This window comes from Crocodylus siamensis, chromosome 9, assembly GCF_052110815.1.
Source record: "Crocodylus siamensis isolate JL-2025a chromosome 9, ASM5211081v1, whole genome shotgun sequence".
Lineage (NCBI taxonomy): Eukaryota > Metazoa > Chordata > Crocodylia > Crocodylidae > Crocodylus > Crocodylus siamensis.
The window spans coordinates 26,431,841-26,449,144 of NC_143403.1; the positions used below are offsets into that span (position 1 = coordinate 26,431,841).

The following is a 17,304-nucleotide window of genomic DNA, read 5'->3' on the forward strand; positions in this document are numbered from 1 at the left end:
AAAATAAAAATGCTTAGACTGTTTCACTCCTTCATCAGTAATGTTCAATTTAATTGCATATACACATTTTCCTATGTTGAATTCATAAAGAAACAAAGGAGAAATACATTTACAGGAACACAAATGAAATGTCAAAGGAGTTTCATATATTTTTCTTTGGTATTTCTAAATTTTTGTATTAAAAAATAATTGTGTCAATTAAAACACACCCCTCAACATCCTTCTATCATCTCTAGAATATCTATGTGCAATATTATGTCTTAATTTCTATGTTAGGAACAGAATCTTGGACTTTTTGGACTATAAATACATTTTTATTCAATCTTTAATTTTCACATTATTATGATTATTGATGGCAAAGGTGTGACTATATTCCCTAATACAATATATTTTAGGTTAATGAAATATTGTCTAAGTAAGCTGTGATGAAGTAAAGGATATTTCAGGTAGTTAGTTTAGGTCCACAATCGTCCTGAAACAGTTTGTTATTCAGTGGTCACTGTAATGTATGGACAGAATTAGTAGGGAGTCTATAGAGAACAGAATTTTCTTTGATGCCAGAAGGGATATTTTTTTCACAAGCCACATCCCCTTATATCTCAATTTAATTTGTGTATCAAAGCCACATAAAGCCACAATGTACCTCCAGCAGAAACACAGAAGTTCAGAAATGAAGTGACAGAATTCTCCAACCGTATATAAACTGGTTGAAAACCCACATTGGAAGTCAAAGACGTATTCAGCTTTCATGGGCTGTGTCACATCACAAAAGTAACTTTGTATGAAATAAAAAAGCATGACACAAATATGTACAGATCAAGAAAATAACTGTGAAATTAATCCTGATACTGGTTTATGAGGTGGCTATTAGCTAAGAGTGCCCCCAGACATCCTTCTTTAAAACAGTGCCTTCCTATTATGAGGAAACCTCCGTTTTTCAGAGCACATTCAGCCTAGCCCCATAATGATGAAAGCCTTAGTTAGGATTTTCTTTTCTTTTTCTTAATAACCCCCACCCTTTTAATCACAACTATTTAATAGAATACACAGAAAGTAAAAATATGTGAGAGCTAATCACAAGTGAAAAAAGATGGTTGAGGTAAGGGATATGGCATTCCATGCATGAGTGAGAAGAAATCTAGTTTGTTATTTTTTCCTTGGGGATTTGATTGGTTTTGAAACAAATTTCCCATATTTTCTCTAATCTGTCTAACTAAAAACACAAGGCCACAATTTTGGGTGGCAATTGCCCATTAATAGATGAGTTCCTATAAGCAAATCATCTAGCATAAGGTGAGACTTGTGACAAAATGATAGCTGTTCTTTTCCCTCCCAATTTCTATTTACCAGGAGTGCACATTTACTATTTCCATTTTGATGCTGCATTTTAGTTTAGTGACTCTAGACGTACTGTAGGATAAATGTCTCAAACACGAAGAGAAGTCGACTGAGGTAGTTACAAAGTTCATGACTGATGAAATAAACCTGACAACCTAACTCATTTTCCTAACACTTTTTAAGAAGTTGTATCAAATACAGTGCAAGTACTTTGTAAGTACATAAAATTTATTTGCATAATATTAAAGTGCAGTAACTTAATGCTTGGTGTTTACAATGTGATAGTTGTGCTACTATTTGTATCAGCAAAAAAAGTTGGTTTAGTAGCAATAAAATAAACGTGAATAATGCTTTACTTCCCAACACTAAATTAAGTACAGCCTTCATGATCCAAATTATGCACTCAGCTCAGCCCAGTCCTGTCAGTGATGTTGGCCTGGTGTGGCTCAGAGTAAAATTTGGATGGTTTTGTGTAAACATGGTCTCTTATGAATTTGCAAGATATTCCCTGTAGCACACATGCAGGGCACAACTTGAGCAAGAGATGTGGAACCACCAGCTTTCCCATTCACAATTTTGCAGATGATCTCTCCTTTCATTTTTTATTATGTGATATGCATCCAGCAACTACAGTAACTGCCTACATGGAAAAGTAACACTAGAAAGCTACAGAGCATATTTGTAACTGTCTTTTGAAACAGTTCAGCAGCTGGAAACAAGGAAGAGTCAACACCACAGTGACTAACCAATGCTATACACACCATTCCGAATGACATTTAATACAACTAGAAATTATAGTTACCAGAAGGATATTGAAATTCACCCTTCCCAGAAGACAGCCCAAGCAACAAGACTATGCATGGAAGTCCTTCAGTCCATGTTCCATGTTTCGGGGGTGTTGGTTGTAGTATTGCCAACTCTCATGATTTTTGGCATTGTTCTTAAAGTCTGCACTTCAGGAATGTGAAAAACGTAGATCTTTCTTGTATAACTATGAAAATATATACAAGACGGAGCTAAGTTTTTCACATGCCTGAAGCGTAGACTTTAGTAACAATGCCAAAAATCAAAAGAGATGGCAATACTGTGGTTGTAGCCATAATCAACCCTAGAGAAAACATCATCAGACTCTCCCTATGCTTGAAGAAGGGTGTCTGTGCCCAAAAGCTTGCAAATAATATTTTTCCAACTTTTCAGTTCATCTAACAGAACATACCATATTTACCCAAATAACCTCGTCTGTCTCAGAAGACAATGGAACTCACCTCCAACCCCTTAAAGGTTGGTTGTAGCCCTTCATATCCCCTATAGGGGACTTGAAACTACACACATGAATCAAGGCTCTTTTCCAAGCCTTGCATTCACCTTTCTCCTCATCATGCACCATGCACAATGCCTTGACCCTCCTTACATTTAAATCCAAATTTTCTTTTTAAAAACTTGCTGGTCAGAATTTGGTCTAACAATTATGTTAGGTCTAACTGGTTCACCCTAATGTCACTGTGGGTTGATCAGGATCATCTGGGCCCAGTCCCAGCCTATCATTATGGCCCCAATAATCTTTCTTACTTCCTGAGTAAGAGCCTCAGGCATGATTCAAAATCCCCTGAGGTCAATGAAACTAATTCCTATTACTTCAGTGAGATTTGTACACATCTCAGGCTAGGCTTTAAGGCTTGAGTCTTCAAGCCTATATATGCAATTCATATAGGTCATATATATAATACCTTTAGAAAACGTGTGCTCAAAACCAGTGCTAATATCACCTGTAATGTTTACAATAACAATGTATAAAGGTTTGCAAATATATACATTTTTTACACTCTGAAGTTTGCAGTCTGAAGATTCAAACCTATTCTCTTCATACCTAAATTCCTTTCTGTGCTGCAAGCACAGGGTTTATGTGATACTTAAGTGGAACTTGTTTCAATCCTCTACGCAGAGCTGAATTTCACTGTCTACAAGCAAAGTCCTACGCTGTGTGAGCAGTGGCAGTTCAGAACCAGTATCAGATATATATGAACAGAGTGAACCTTTGAAATGTAGAAGGTGTAGAAACCTCCCTGGAGACGATAGTTAGTGCTTACATAATCTGCATCAGGTCTATTTATTTTAAATATAAAATTTCTTAACCAAAAATACTAGGCTTCAAAGGGGTTCATATGTCTTTAAAACATGCTAGTTTTGTCTTGTCTCTTGCAGTTGTAGGTACCCTGGGGCTTTATATTGCACTGAAGCAGTAGTTAGTCTGAAGTCAGGTAGAAGGCACGGTAGAGATGCATGTTATAGACTAACTAAACCAGCGATGCAGAAGCTTTTGTCATCCTGAGCTTACTTCACCAGGTGCTGTAAAAGGACATGCGCAGAGCTGTCTTATTAAATAGAGTGGTTTGAATACAAAAGATAAGGAAGGGTTCTGTGCTGAGGCAGAACCTATGTGAGCAAAACATTTTAAAATTATGATTTTAGAAGTACTGGGACAGATGCATTCTTTTTACAACTTTGTTGAATTCAGTAGACCTGTATCAAGACTGTTTGTTTCATTTGTTTTACCTCGTGTATCCTCTGAAATCTGGCACAATTACTTACTTGTTTTGTGCAAACTGCATAATCAGGGAATAGTCATTTATCTATTCCCTGCTTTCAGTCTTAGAACATTTTCATAATAATATCCAGTTTCTCCCAGAGTTACTCTCTCTTAGGGCATCCAGGACTGCTACTTCTTTGCACCAACTGAAAAAATTACTCAGAATAGGATGAGACCTGACTGCTCTCAGTGATAGTCACACTGGGCAGAAGCAATTAGGCAAATTGTGCAAAGGTATAAAGTGAAATGAATGTGAGCCTAATAGGCAAGAGTTAGGTAACTGTACATTCAGAGCCAGCATTACCATCACCACCATCTAGGACTACAAAATGTTTAGTAACACTTTCCTGTGCTAGTGACTTTGCATTGTAAGGGGCCTACATTTAACAATTTGCCTACAGCAAAAAATTCTGGAGCTGATACTGCCTGCCTATTCACAGAAGACTGCAGGACTTTGTTCAGTGGTTCACGTATCTGGGAAACAGTTCATTGCCTCTAAACAAAACGACCATCGTATTCTATGTATACTGTCCCTTAATGCACCTGTTTAAATCTTTTAATCACAGGTAATCCTGGCTCTTCAGAGAGATTATTCAAAGAAGATGTAAGTACTAGATAAAAAAGTAAAAAGTAATATTATTAGCTGTCAATGGGCATTCACTTGTGATGGAATAGTTATTTTTATCTGTTTTGGAGCACTATGAGAAATCAAGAAGATAATATAGCATGTCTCTTTTGGGTAAAACTCCTATCAAGGTCATAACTGGAGTGCATAGAAGCAACCAGAACGTAATCTGGAAGAATTGTACACAAGATTATGAGTACTGGAATTGTATCTGTTTAAAGGAATCATGTATCACAACAGAGGATGCACTGTAGTACTAGAATCTAGCTCAAAGACTATAACAATTTAAGTTTAGAAATATAGTATTAGAGGAATATTCCTTGGAAATAAAAACATTATAACATTAAAAATAATGCTAATGTGTCCATTTTCTGACAGGCAATATGTTAAGTGTTTTTACTGTATCCAATAAATAATAGAGCTGGGCATGCATGCAACCCTGGACCCCAAAAGACCAGAAATCTGGGAGTATCTGGATCTGGGTCCTGACTTTGCAGCCCAAGCCTGTCTTTAAAATGTACCAGTTTTATTTATATGTGAGATTTCAAAGCACTACATGCATAGAAACACGATCATGTATCACATTGGGCCTCTCTCTGAAGCATATTTTTACTGTGTGGAGCTTGTCTTCTCCCAATGAAGAAAGGGGGGCAGCAGCTTCCCAGATGGCATTCCTTTTCCTTGGACCTCAAGGATCCAAGATGGGGTGGGGGGAGGTGGGGGGGAGGAATGGAAGTGGAGAGGGATATGTGCCTAATATTGTCCTCTTGAGTTTAGCTAAAATTCTCCCAGAAATATAATACCACTTTGGGGCTATCACATTTCCAGGAAGCATATTTCATTCCCTTGGCTTTTCTGTACCATAAAGATTTCTCCACTGATTCACTGGCAACCATGGGACCAGCTGTGGTCACACCAGTTCCCAGAAGTAGGGCCATGTTGCTTAGATCAGGACCAAAGCTGCCTTGGAGGTACAGGGCTTCTGTGCAGATGGTCCTATTTCCTTTTTGGGTCCCTGTGATCTCAGGTGTCTGCGTGATTTGTGAGCCAAACTCCTGTCCCCATGATAGAAGAATACAGGGAATATTTTGTGCAGTTTTTCTCAAGAGGTTTCCTGCAGGGGTGTAACTGCATGGGGATCTGATCTGGCCCAATAACAACAACAACAACAACAACAACAGCACTTTACACTTACATTGCACTCATAAACTTACTGAGTAGTTGCAGTATGCCGTGCCCTAGGTTCTATGTAAATGATGTGTTAATACAATTTTAATGAGACTACATTAGTTGCATGGTTTTATCTTATTTTCTTGTTTCAAATAAAAAGATTGGTTTAATATCTATTTAATTATGGGAAGAAATAGAAGTCCAGACAAATTTGGGATCAGCTGCATTAGGGGTCGTAATTGTTGTATTTATGGCATTTTATTTCACTTTGAAATGGATCAAAGATTGGGGGTTGCTTTGTACAAAACTGCAGCATTGCGGGCTAAAACTTTCCTTCTCAGTCTAAATTCATTTCAAATTGTTATGCTTAACAAACTTCCAAATGGGAATCTAATTGTTGACAGACACTTTACATTGCATGTGTCTGTCACTTTGATTTAATATGCATTTTCAATGAAATTAAAAAAAGGACTCTAAGGTGGCAATTTAACGGCAAGACATGCTGTGAATGCCAGATAGATATAAAAAATATCCAATTTTCAAAGTGCACACGTGTGTGTGTGTGTGTGTGTAATAGCCATTGGAAAAATCCGAGTATTTTTATAGCTGACTTTTCAAAAGATTAACCTATCTGAAAATATTACCCATTTTTAATTTAAGTATGTTGATCTGAAATCAGCTATTTTTATATTTATGTAAAATTTCAGCAGTACAGGGTTTTTAATATTAATAGTGAAAGAAATCAGGTTTATTTGGAAATCCAGTGTCTGGTCTATTACACCCAGTGGTATGATTTAATTTTCTCCCAGAGAAAACACACATCTGAATGTCTCTAAGTAATAGGTACTTCTTGTCATGTTTGATAAGAATCATTTAAAAGGAATTCCAAATATACTCTGAAAGATGAGAGCGCAAAATCAGCTTTTATGCATCTCTAAAAGAATACAAAACCAGCCTTAGGAGACTGTATATAGCATAGAGGAGACCTGTTCTATATCAAGTCTACTGTTAAAATGATCAGAACTTTATTTAACCTACAGGTTCTAATCTATCCATATAGATAGTACCACAATAGTAACCATTCTGTAACTTTGTTTTAATTCACTTAAAAATTAACCAACATATTTTAATACCTGCATTTTCTTTTTAATTTTAATACAAATATCTTTGTGTTGTCCCATTTTATATAAACAGCTTTAGATCATTTTGCTTTAGTGGTCCTGCAGGGTGTCCCAAAACCTATGCTTGATGGCAAGGATAAACATTCATTAAACTTCAAAGGCTGCCAAAAGCTCTAGTTATTTTGATTTAGGGGAATAATTTAAATTAATCCCCATGTTTGTGTAGAAAATATGTAATGTAATCCATTTCTCTGTCTGTCTCTAGCTTTGAGTCACTTACACACTTAAAAATGCTTTCCTAATGTTTCCTGTCTTGAATAATTTGGAGAGAAAATGAATGCTTCATATCTTCTAAAAGAATGCTGGGTTAGTAACACTAGACAACAAATATTATAATTCAGGGCCATATGCTTATATCCTAGTAAGACTGTTGTTAATATACAGGCATAAGAGAAACTTGGCACTGGGAACAGTAAACCCGGATTCAATAAAAAAAATTAACAAAAGAGATAATTATGCCCCCCCGCCCTTTTAAAAATAGCTTTGAGAATCATGGCCCCAGTTCAACAAAGCACTATACTGGAGTGTTGCCCAATCAGAGTCTAGAGCAGGCCTATGGTCAACCTTTCATTTTTTTTTAAAGAGGATGTTCTTAACTGGGGAAAAACTACCTAGGAAACAAGTTTTAATTGAACTAATTTCTTAATCTTTCTTTTTTATTTATTAAAACATACCCAATTCTCCTCTGAAAAAGACTGTATCAGACATGGTTATGTGTTGGGATGTATGCTGATAGAAAGAGTCAAGAGTCCAACTGTTGTAAATCAGTGAAGCTCCACTGAATTCAATGGAGCTATGTCAATCTAGCTGAGGTTGTGGTCTAATATTTGTGTTCAAATGTGCAAGCTCTAGCAGTCTCCCTGAGCTGTATAAATATTTGTTGAAAGTAAACTGTAAAGGTATGGGGGAGCTATTGCCTAAGACCAAAACAATTTAGAACCTCGTCCACAAATCTTCTGAACCCAAACTCCCATGGACTTAAGAGGGAACTTTTCCTGAATGAGAACTTTTAAGATCAGCCCCTTACTACTGCATGAGATTAAGCAATTGTTTTTGCCTGGCTTCTAAACTTGCAACAGTCAGATTGTCCTATATCAACTTGTGCAAGTACTGTACATGCATGATCCGAATGTTTACAGAATGAATTAGTTTAACTCTAGCTTTTCAGCTGGAAAGTAATAAAAAGAAGAGCCAAGCTGGTTTTGAAATTCCAGCTTCTCCTAACTTGAATATATTGCGTGCTTTGTCTATTAGCATAAAATGTATATATTCTGTGCTAGGGATAATACTTCAAAGCACTGCTCAAACATTAACTCATGCTGCTTCTAGAGGATATGATCTGGCTATTAAAAAAACCTGAAAATGACAATTAGTCAATGACTAGTCTATGATCTGTAGCTATTTTTTATTGTGTTTCCTAACTTCTTCCATAACTTCCTCCAAAGTATATACACGTATGTGTAGATATATGTATTCAGGAGTCTTCTAATGTAAATATTTTTAATAGAGTTGTTCAGGGCTGGGATCCCTTACCATGAAATCCTGGAAACACTGGTTTACTTTAGCATCAACCATCTTCATTTAGAATTCAGCAACATCATAACTATCTGTAAACTAATCTCACATGATAAAAACATCACAGTTTGGTGAACTGCATAGAACATGATTACAAAAGAGAGAGCGACATTACTTAAACATTTTCTTTGGATTGGACTGAGCCTCAGCTAAAGTGATTGCACTTTTCTTAAGAAAGCAAACCTCACAGTCTGATAGATTCAAGTAACCATTGTATTTGATACAGAGGTGGATCTGAGCCAAATCCTTTTTTAGTATAAACTATCACCCCTCCATAGGAGTTAGGCATAAAATTGATTTATGCCAGCTGAGCATCTTCTGTTGATTTGCAGTCAGCAAATAATTCAGTTTAGAAGGCCAGATCCTCCGATGACATGAGTTGGCCTTGCTGTTTAATAACTGTCTTCAATTGAGCTATAATGATTTCTGCCAGGTGAGATTCTAGTCTAGCACATTTTAATGTTTAATGGTGTTTGTGAGGTATATGAAGAGTTAATTTTGTAGTCCTTACTCAGAACTCCCACGGAGTAAGGACCCTGAGATGAGGCCCTTATTAGCTCATGTTTATAGATCAAATTTAAGAAGGCAGAGTGGAGAAAACAAATAGTCAAATAGCTCAAATGAAATAGTCTGGCAGAAAATGTCTAATATTAAGCACAGGGTGTAAAACAGATATCACATTTCTCAACAGGACAAAAGGAGAGACCCTTTGTCCTGGGATCCTACAGTTCATTGTCCCACTTTATGTACCTATGAAGAATGTGAGATAAAATGTGCTAACGCTTCCCTCCCTCTCCCCACAATGCTGTGTACCTCTGTAAGTGAATTGGCTCATTCAAGCCTGTCAGACTGTATGCTTTCCCTGGCAGAGGCAACTTGGAAGGGCTATGTGTGTAAATGGTAGTGCTACTGTGTTTTGATCGAGGTTAAATCAGTACCACCTCAAATGAGACACCTGTTTACAGCCAGATTGTTTTTAATATGAACAGTTACTAAAGGGTTAACATTGGTCATAGCTTCTCTTCAGTAGTTTAACATGAAGTTGGTATGTGTGGCTGTTACCATCTCAGAGTTTCTTTAAGAGTGCATAGGATTTCATCAACAGCCTTTGTGCATTTTAGAACATTATGCCTTCGTACAACCATCCATCTGCACGCTGTTCTCTAACATGTACCAATTAGCTAAAAGAAAATAACTGTGACCCCTTAACTCCCAAAGCAAGTATCAATATAAAGCATGACAGTGGCTAGTTTGCACACTTGAAATGGTTTATTTGTTGCAATCCTGTGCACAAGATGTTTATCAGTAAGCACCAGACAGCCATGCAGAAGAAAGAGCCTTAATTCTGTCTGAGACAGCCTCTTATTGCTATTGATAGTTAGCATCAGTGTCCAGTCTGAGAAATGGAACTGCTGCAGGCAACTTCAGTCAAGACATCCTATTGATCTACTGCTTCCCTTGCCTCCCTGAAGCTAGAGAAGAAAAATAAAAAGGGTAGAAAAAGCCTGCTGCATAAGGGGCAATGCAGAAGTCTATGACTTACCATCATTCAAAAGGGGTGTGTATGTGCATAGATATTCCTGATATTCAGCACCTCAGACAACTGTAAATCATGCACACAGTCATGATAAATATAAATGTCAATGTGTTGGAAATGTCCTTTATATAAGAGGTGTCACTGGAACTACATTTTTAGCATGAAACATTTTTGCTGCTTTTTATTTTTCATTGACTTATTGTGCTTCTGCTATATCCTGTCTAACACAATCAATCTAAAGCATAATATCTGAGAGTCCTATTCATAAATAATACATATTTGGGTCATTTTCATTTGTATCCTACAATGAAGATTTACAAGCCAGAAAACAAAACAAGAAACAATGTGTGGAATGCTCTTATTCAGTGGATAAGAATATATTGCTGTGATCAATTAATCTGTTTTTCTGTGCATTAGGTGGACATCTTTATGGTACATACATAAGGGTTTATAACTTAGGAAAGACAGAATCAGCTCTAAGGCTCAAACATAAAATGCACATAGTCTGGAAAGAGAAACTTTTCCAAAGCTGCCCCCACTCCCCCAAAGAGTGTTAATTGTATCAGACTCAAGCACAACAATAACCTATATTTCAGCATATTATGCTGCTTTTCCCTACCTATTACTTCTAGTGTTAAATAAAACAGAAGGCTGAACACATTACCCTGTGCACCTCACACTCATACACACATACAAACAAATAAAGTATTTTGCATTTATGGAGCATGAGCAAGGATTTCTACATACTTTATACTAAGTCAAGAAGTAGTATTACCTTTATTTTATGGAGAAGTTTAGGCCTATTCCCCTCCCCGCCTAAGAAAAAAAAAGTCCATCACAAAATTAAGTATATGTTTTTGCAGATGCACAACCTGCCAGTGCACAAGCTGAGCACAGGAAGTGTATAAACTAAATTCCAATGACAAAAGTCTTCTCCTTCTCCTCCATTTCTAGTTTTTCATTAAAAAATTTGCATCCACTTCTGTGTCCCAAAATGAAGGGTACTTTAATAGAGTGCTGTGCCAGAGCAGCAGTCAAGTCTGGACTGAAGGATTTGCAACTGTTGCTTGTATGGGGTGTTGCCATGTGCGTTTTGCATCGTAGTTTGCTGCAGGGAAGAGCCCAGGTAAGATATAGTATTTAGAGAATCCCCAGCTGGGCCAAATGGCTTAGATCAACTGCAGAAAGTGGGGCGGGATATGGAACCATGCAAGTTCCAAAGGAATATGCAAAAATGGGGCTATACAGGCAGAAAAGAGTGGGCAAGAGAGGGAAAGGCACTAGGTGGGCAGAGTGTGGTAAGTGTAAGAGTGCACTACCAGCTCAGTCTCCCTGGCGCTACATTGTGGTGTTGGCAGGTGTGATTTGTGCATTGGTTTGATGTCCTTCTGCATGTGAAGTTATTAGATTAGCCTTTCATGTCTGGAACGATCTTACAAGTGCATTTCAGATGAAAAGTGAAATGAGTTTTGCTGCTACAGCCAAAGCAATTTTAAAATTTGTAGACCCTTTTAAAATATTTTTCAATCGAAAATAAAAGTAACAGTGTGGAAAACCGGCTACATTTCAATGCCCCTTTTTATAGCTCAACTTTGCAGATGTCCCTGGGTCAGAAGTATACATGTCTTTAAGGTTAGGTTTGGACATTCAAAAAGTGTGAGATGGAATCAATCTAAGCTACGTGGTTTTCTGTAAGTGACATAGTTTAGAGCTATAGTGAACAGAACATACATTTGCTACTGGGGGTGGGGGGTTAGACTACGTTCGGCTATATTTACATCAATCTGCGTGTGCCAGACCTCCATTATGTTACGGGGATAGACCAGTTTCTGATCACTTGTATCAGTAAAAGTGTAATGACTTTACCTGGCCTGTGAGTCAAATGATGCAATCACTTGCTTCAAGAATGACTCCAACCACAGACCTGTAACTGTGTGCCAGAATGTCTTAACCTTAGAATCCTGCTGGCATTGATTTGCTCCAGGTGTCTTGTAATGCTCATATTTGACAGCCATTTTAATAGTTTTCATGAAAGCAAGTGCAAGTTGACTTCATGGGTGTTATAGGTAGAACATATTTATAGGCAAAACTCATTACATTTAGATGCAAACAATGCAACAACAGGAAAAAATAGCCTTTTTTTTTTGGTGGTAACAAGAAAACCTAAGAAAGTTCAGTGTTTTAGGGTGGTATGAGTAAACGTCTAGACCTTTCAGGTTCTGAATATTTATCTGTGCTCCATGTAATTCTCAATCTATTATCACTGGATTCTGGTCCTGCAATCTGGCAGACTTCTCTTTATATACCAAGGTCCACTGACTTGATCAGGAATTGGGGTTCATTAACATGTGGATTTGATTGGATTTCCTGAATAGGAAATACCCAAGGAATAGCCTATATCTGAGCATTTCAACAGTTCTGGTTTGGCTACATTTGGAAGTATAATTAATGCAAAACCACAAAAGATCATTTTGAAAAACAAAGACGACGACAACTCCAAAACAAACACCTATTTTTATTTAAGTCCATGAAAGCTTATTTGGGGTTTGGTTCAACAAAAGTTAACTCAGTCTATCTGGAAAAATGGTCCATTTCTACTCTTTTTTGTTTTTACTTAGGAAAAAAGAAAGGAACAGTTTTCTAAATATGTTGTAGAGTATATTTTTAAAAAAACTTACGGACATATTGTAAAAAAATACACTAGAAAGAAGTGAACACTGGGATTTTTACATCAGTTGACAGACATCAAAGTCATCAGAAGATGCATTTCAGGCCCTATTGTTCAAATATTACACATTGAGCATATATTCAGACTTTACTACAAATAACTGAAACAAGTGCCAGTGTATCTAAAGCTACCTGAATACGAGTCAGTCAGAGGGTGGCATCAAAGGACATTTCAAAAGTATGTTCTCAAAACATCCCAGAGGGGCATGAGATTTTTGTTTGGGGGGGGACAACAGAGTTAACACAGCTGGCAAAGGAGGAACACATCAGAAGAAAACAAATTGACAGTTGTGTGTCAAAGATAATCAAATCCAGACATGCAATACTAAAATCCCAGTGGGGGATTCAAGGTAAGCAAAAAGAGTCCTGTAGTATCAAATGCTACTAAAGCAAATAAGAATGGAACACATCTCATCATCGTTACAGATACAGGGGCAAGATTTTTTAGCAGATATAAACCAGTGTGGCTTCACCAAAATAGAACGATGCTGATTTATACCCACTGAGGATGTGGCCCATAAGAATGCTAAACTTTTTAGAATCACTACCAGCATTATACCATGGTGTAAACATTGAGGAGAAAAAAAAGTTCAAAGAATCTATGTTCTGTTAAATAAGAAAACAATTAGTTCCCAACAGCACAATCTATCCATTTGCCAAAAAAGGTTTTATATGGTTTAGCTGGAAAACTGCAATTCTTTCAGTAGCATGGCTAAGACATTTTCTTTGAAAAGAAGGAATCTTATTTCCAAGGTCAACCTGAGGTTTCCTGGGTTCAGAGTAAAATGTTTTGTGGGGCCAAAGAAATATTTACTGGGTTGTAGGGAGCAGGGAGGAGATGTGTAGTTTGAACACGTTTCAAGTCAGCCTGGGAGGTCTTTTTGTTTTTAAATATTTGTGCTTCTTTGGACAACCTTTTCATGAGAAACTGGAAATGGAGAAAATGATGATTTTTATTAGTGGATTTCAGTTGGGCCACTTTTTGCAGTTATCCAATGAAGCTGCACTGTCCACATCTTTTTCCAAAATGTATTTCTTTCCCTCTGATGAACTGATAGAGCAGTGACTTTCCTAAGGTCTGTCAACCCTTCTTTGGTAAAACAGTGTTTCTGGATTGAGCAATGCCTTTCTATCTTTGGCTGTTAAAACGGGAGTGTTAAAAGAATGGCTTTATTGCAGCAAGTATGGTACAAGATAGAAATTGTTGGGTAGGGCATAAATTAATTGGCAGCATTTTACAGATTACCTTGATAATAAGCAGGTGATTGGAAGATGTGGTACTGAAGGTTAGAGGTTATCATCCATATATGGAAACAATCACTTGGTCCATGAGAGGCAGTGAAAGGTTAAAAGAAATATCAGATATTATCAATCATATTTTAAAAAAGAGAAAACTTCTTACATCTGCCAAAGGAACTTGGGGGAATTAATGTCTTTGTGTCAGAAAGACTGAGAACAAGTGAAATAGTACTATGTGATTGCCAGAATCTTCCTTGCCTGGGGAGATAACACTGGACATGCAGTTTAACTAGGCAAGTGCCAAGAATCCTCTTGTGGCTGCTGCAGAGCTACTGTCAGATATAAGTATATACTCTGAACCCAGTCTTCTCTGTGGCTTCTTGGTTGCTTATTATACCAGGGAAACCTCCAGTGAGGTGGGCTAACCTAAAACTAGGCAGGAGCTGAGGAATCAATATTTTAAGTAAAACAGCAATTATAAGAATACCTACAGCTCCCTCCAAGTAATCAAGCAAATTACCAGGAGTGGAGTAAGGAATCTAAATTGGAGAAATGAGGAAGGGATGAGGAGAAGGTCCCTTGGGTGATATATGATAGGATGCTTAGTCTGTTTAGGGGCAAAAGGTTAAGTGAAAATGTGATGAAGGAATGATCAGATCTAGTCAGATCAGAGATAGTTAAATAAAGGAATGTGCTAACCTCAGATACATGTAAAGAATTATGCCAGTGCTTCCTGTGAGGGTGCAGGCACCCTTAAATGGAAAAGGATTCAGAGAGGGAGAGTCCCCAAATCCATAGCAAACTTAGCTGATGAAGAAACAAAGAAGAAAGTAGAAAGGGAAAGCGAAACCATTTATTTCTTCTTTGCATTAAGTCTCCTTTATGTCAGGCTAGCAATATAAAGGACTCCAGGAGCATATATGAAATAAATTGTTGGTGTTACCAACAGAGAGCGTAATGTATATGAGAACTGGGCCCTTATCATAGCCTTTTTCTATGAGAAGGGTGCTGTTCAAGGAATCTGAAGAGGGTGCATTGAAAAGTATTGGAAGTTGTAAAGGTCTGTGGTTGGCTAATATTTCCACAGCGCATGTGGCTCTACTAATGATGGCACAGGAATTTTTCCATTACCAAGAAGCAGTGGTTTGTGAAAAAAGAAGCTTAATGCAGCGAATAAGTGGTGAGGATGGAGCCAACGTAAAACTCCTCCATACGGTTTGGTAAACCTCTGTTCTTAGCACACCCAATGAAACTCATCTTAGGTAGAGGAGTAGCTGGAAACTCAGTGAGTAGTTTTATAGATAAACCCAAGTTTGGGAATGACCACAGCAATTTTGTACCTAAAGTCACTGGAGTTTCTGAACACCGCAGACTTTCAAATGCAACTTCAAATTTACAGGCTCTAAATGAAAGTCCAAATTTTCAGGTCCACAATTTTAGATTTTTACGTGTTTGCATATTCTGCATCATTGGATTTGGATTAGCAAAGAGCACTGCACATCAGGCTTTAGGATCTCTAATCTACTGGATGCTAAAATCTGGGTTTGGTGGAATGCAAAATCTGGACACCAATATTTGGATTAGTAGTGGCTGTCAGAAACACTTTGGGCCCATGGAAGAGTTTAAGGGGAGAGAGTTATGCTTTTCATTGTTCATATCTGAGTGTTTGGATCATTGTGAATCTCAGAACTCAGTCTCAGTGGAATCTATCTGTACCATTTGAAAAATGGTGCAGCTCCCATGTATGTTTATGTCCAGCATGCAGTTACAATAAAGGAGGGTGGATGATGTATTTGGAATATAGATGTTTAAACCCAAATCAGTCAAAATAATACTACCTCAATTCATACCCATCTCTCTGTCATACTAGATACCTCCAAAATGTCTATCACCAGAATATTTAAGTGTCATTCAGAAGTTAACAAAAAGACAACATGCTCACTCTACGTTCTAATCTCAACTATCTTCCTTTTTTAACAAAGGGTTAAACACTGTTTCAGAAGAAGCAGCAGAAGGATGGATTTGCCCTCTTAGTATGTGCCAGTGGGCCAATGGGTGGAGAAGCCGAGGCCACAACTCTAGAGAAGCTTCCTGAAAAAATATGGATCGGGGGAAAGGGGCATAACAGAGGAAGAGAAATCAGTTTTAAGAAAGAGCAAATGATGGCTGGCTGAATGCCAACAGAGGGCAATAAACATGTTTGCACAGTTGTAACTATTAAAGGTTATTTTACTTTTAATTCTTTGTGGTAGTTGGTCTTGTTCCTTACTTACAGAACCCTTGATTTTCACTTGCTAGATGCTTGGATGCGCTTGTCATACCCAGAAAGGTGATTTCAGTTCTTGGATGCCAGGAAACCTTTCCACTGATCAAAACACAGCTGCACAGGCTTGCTTGATCTGTTAATGGGTGCCACAACTCTGGGGTATAGCTGTCTATACCTGTGAAAATAGATATAATTAGTATAACAGATATCATATGTATATGCAAATCCAGTAGGTAAAAATGACTTGTAATAAGACAAGGTTTTCATTTGCCAAACCTAATCAAAGTATCTGAGTAGCATAATCAAACACATATGACCTACATTTGAAACACTCCTACTACAGTGACTCCAATAAACTCTTTTCTATTTTGTTTTACATTTGGTCTTTTTTTACAGTGTTTTTAAAATGTTTTTCATTTTTTAAAAACAGATTATTTTAACTACGTGTTCTCAGTCCATGTCTGTCCCTGAGGCTGAAATTTATAACACGGTTTCCATTTCTTCCCAGAAGTGGGCATGACATAATTCACAGGCCTACATGAATTGTCAATCACTGGACACAGCTCAGGTTTTAAGGCAATGAAAAGAGTAAAACTGCTATGTGTTTTATACAAATAGTTTTCAGTACATGGAAGGGGGCAGAATATTTTCTTGCCGTTTTTATGTCCATTACTAAAATGTATACACTCGGCATCAGTAATATTCAGAGAGTTAAAGGACAATTTCAGTGTGCCCTCTTATATTAGGACAGTTAGAATTACAATTATATCTTCTTGCCCTGGTCTTTTTTTCTCTTTTTTCATCTGATCAGAATAGATCCTCATTAACTTCCTACTTATCAAAGACATTGAACACATGCTTAAACTTTAGGACCATAAATAGTCATACTGAAGTCAATGGGAACCCTCACATGCTTAAAGATAAGCACCTGCTGGAGTTCTTTTTTGAATTTATTGAACTCCTGATTGAATGCCTACTGAGGTGAATAGGAACTATTTCTTTTACTTCTGTGGTCTTTGGATCAGGCCTTAAATTTAGCATGTGAATGATGATGTTAGA

General features: G+C 37.3%; 1 long non-coding RNA gene across 1 annotated transcript in view; it reads left to right on the forward strand.

Moving 5' to 3' along the window:
- Positions 1-16,271, forward strand: part of LOC149857241 (uncharacterized) — a 21,262-nt gene extending 4,991 nt beyond the window's left edge. The window contains exons 2-3 of the long non-coding RNA XR_016444096.1: positions 4,492-4,529; positions 15,962-16,271. This is a non-coding gene — a long non-coding RNA (uncharacterized LOC149857241). The remainder of the gene's footprint in view (positions 1-4,491; positions 4,530-15,961) is intronic.
- Positions 16,272-17,304: the final 1,033 nt, after the last annotated feature.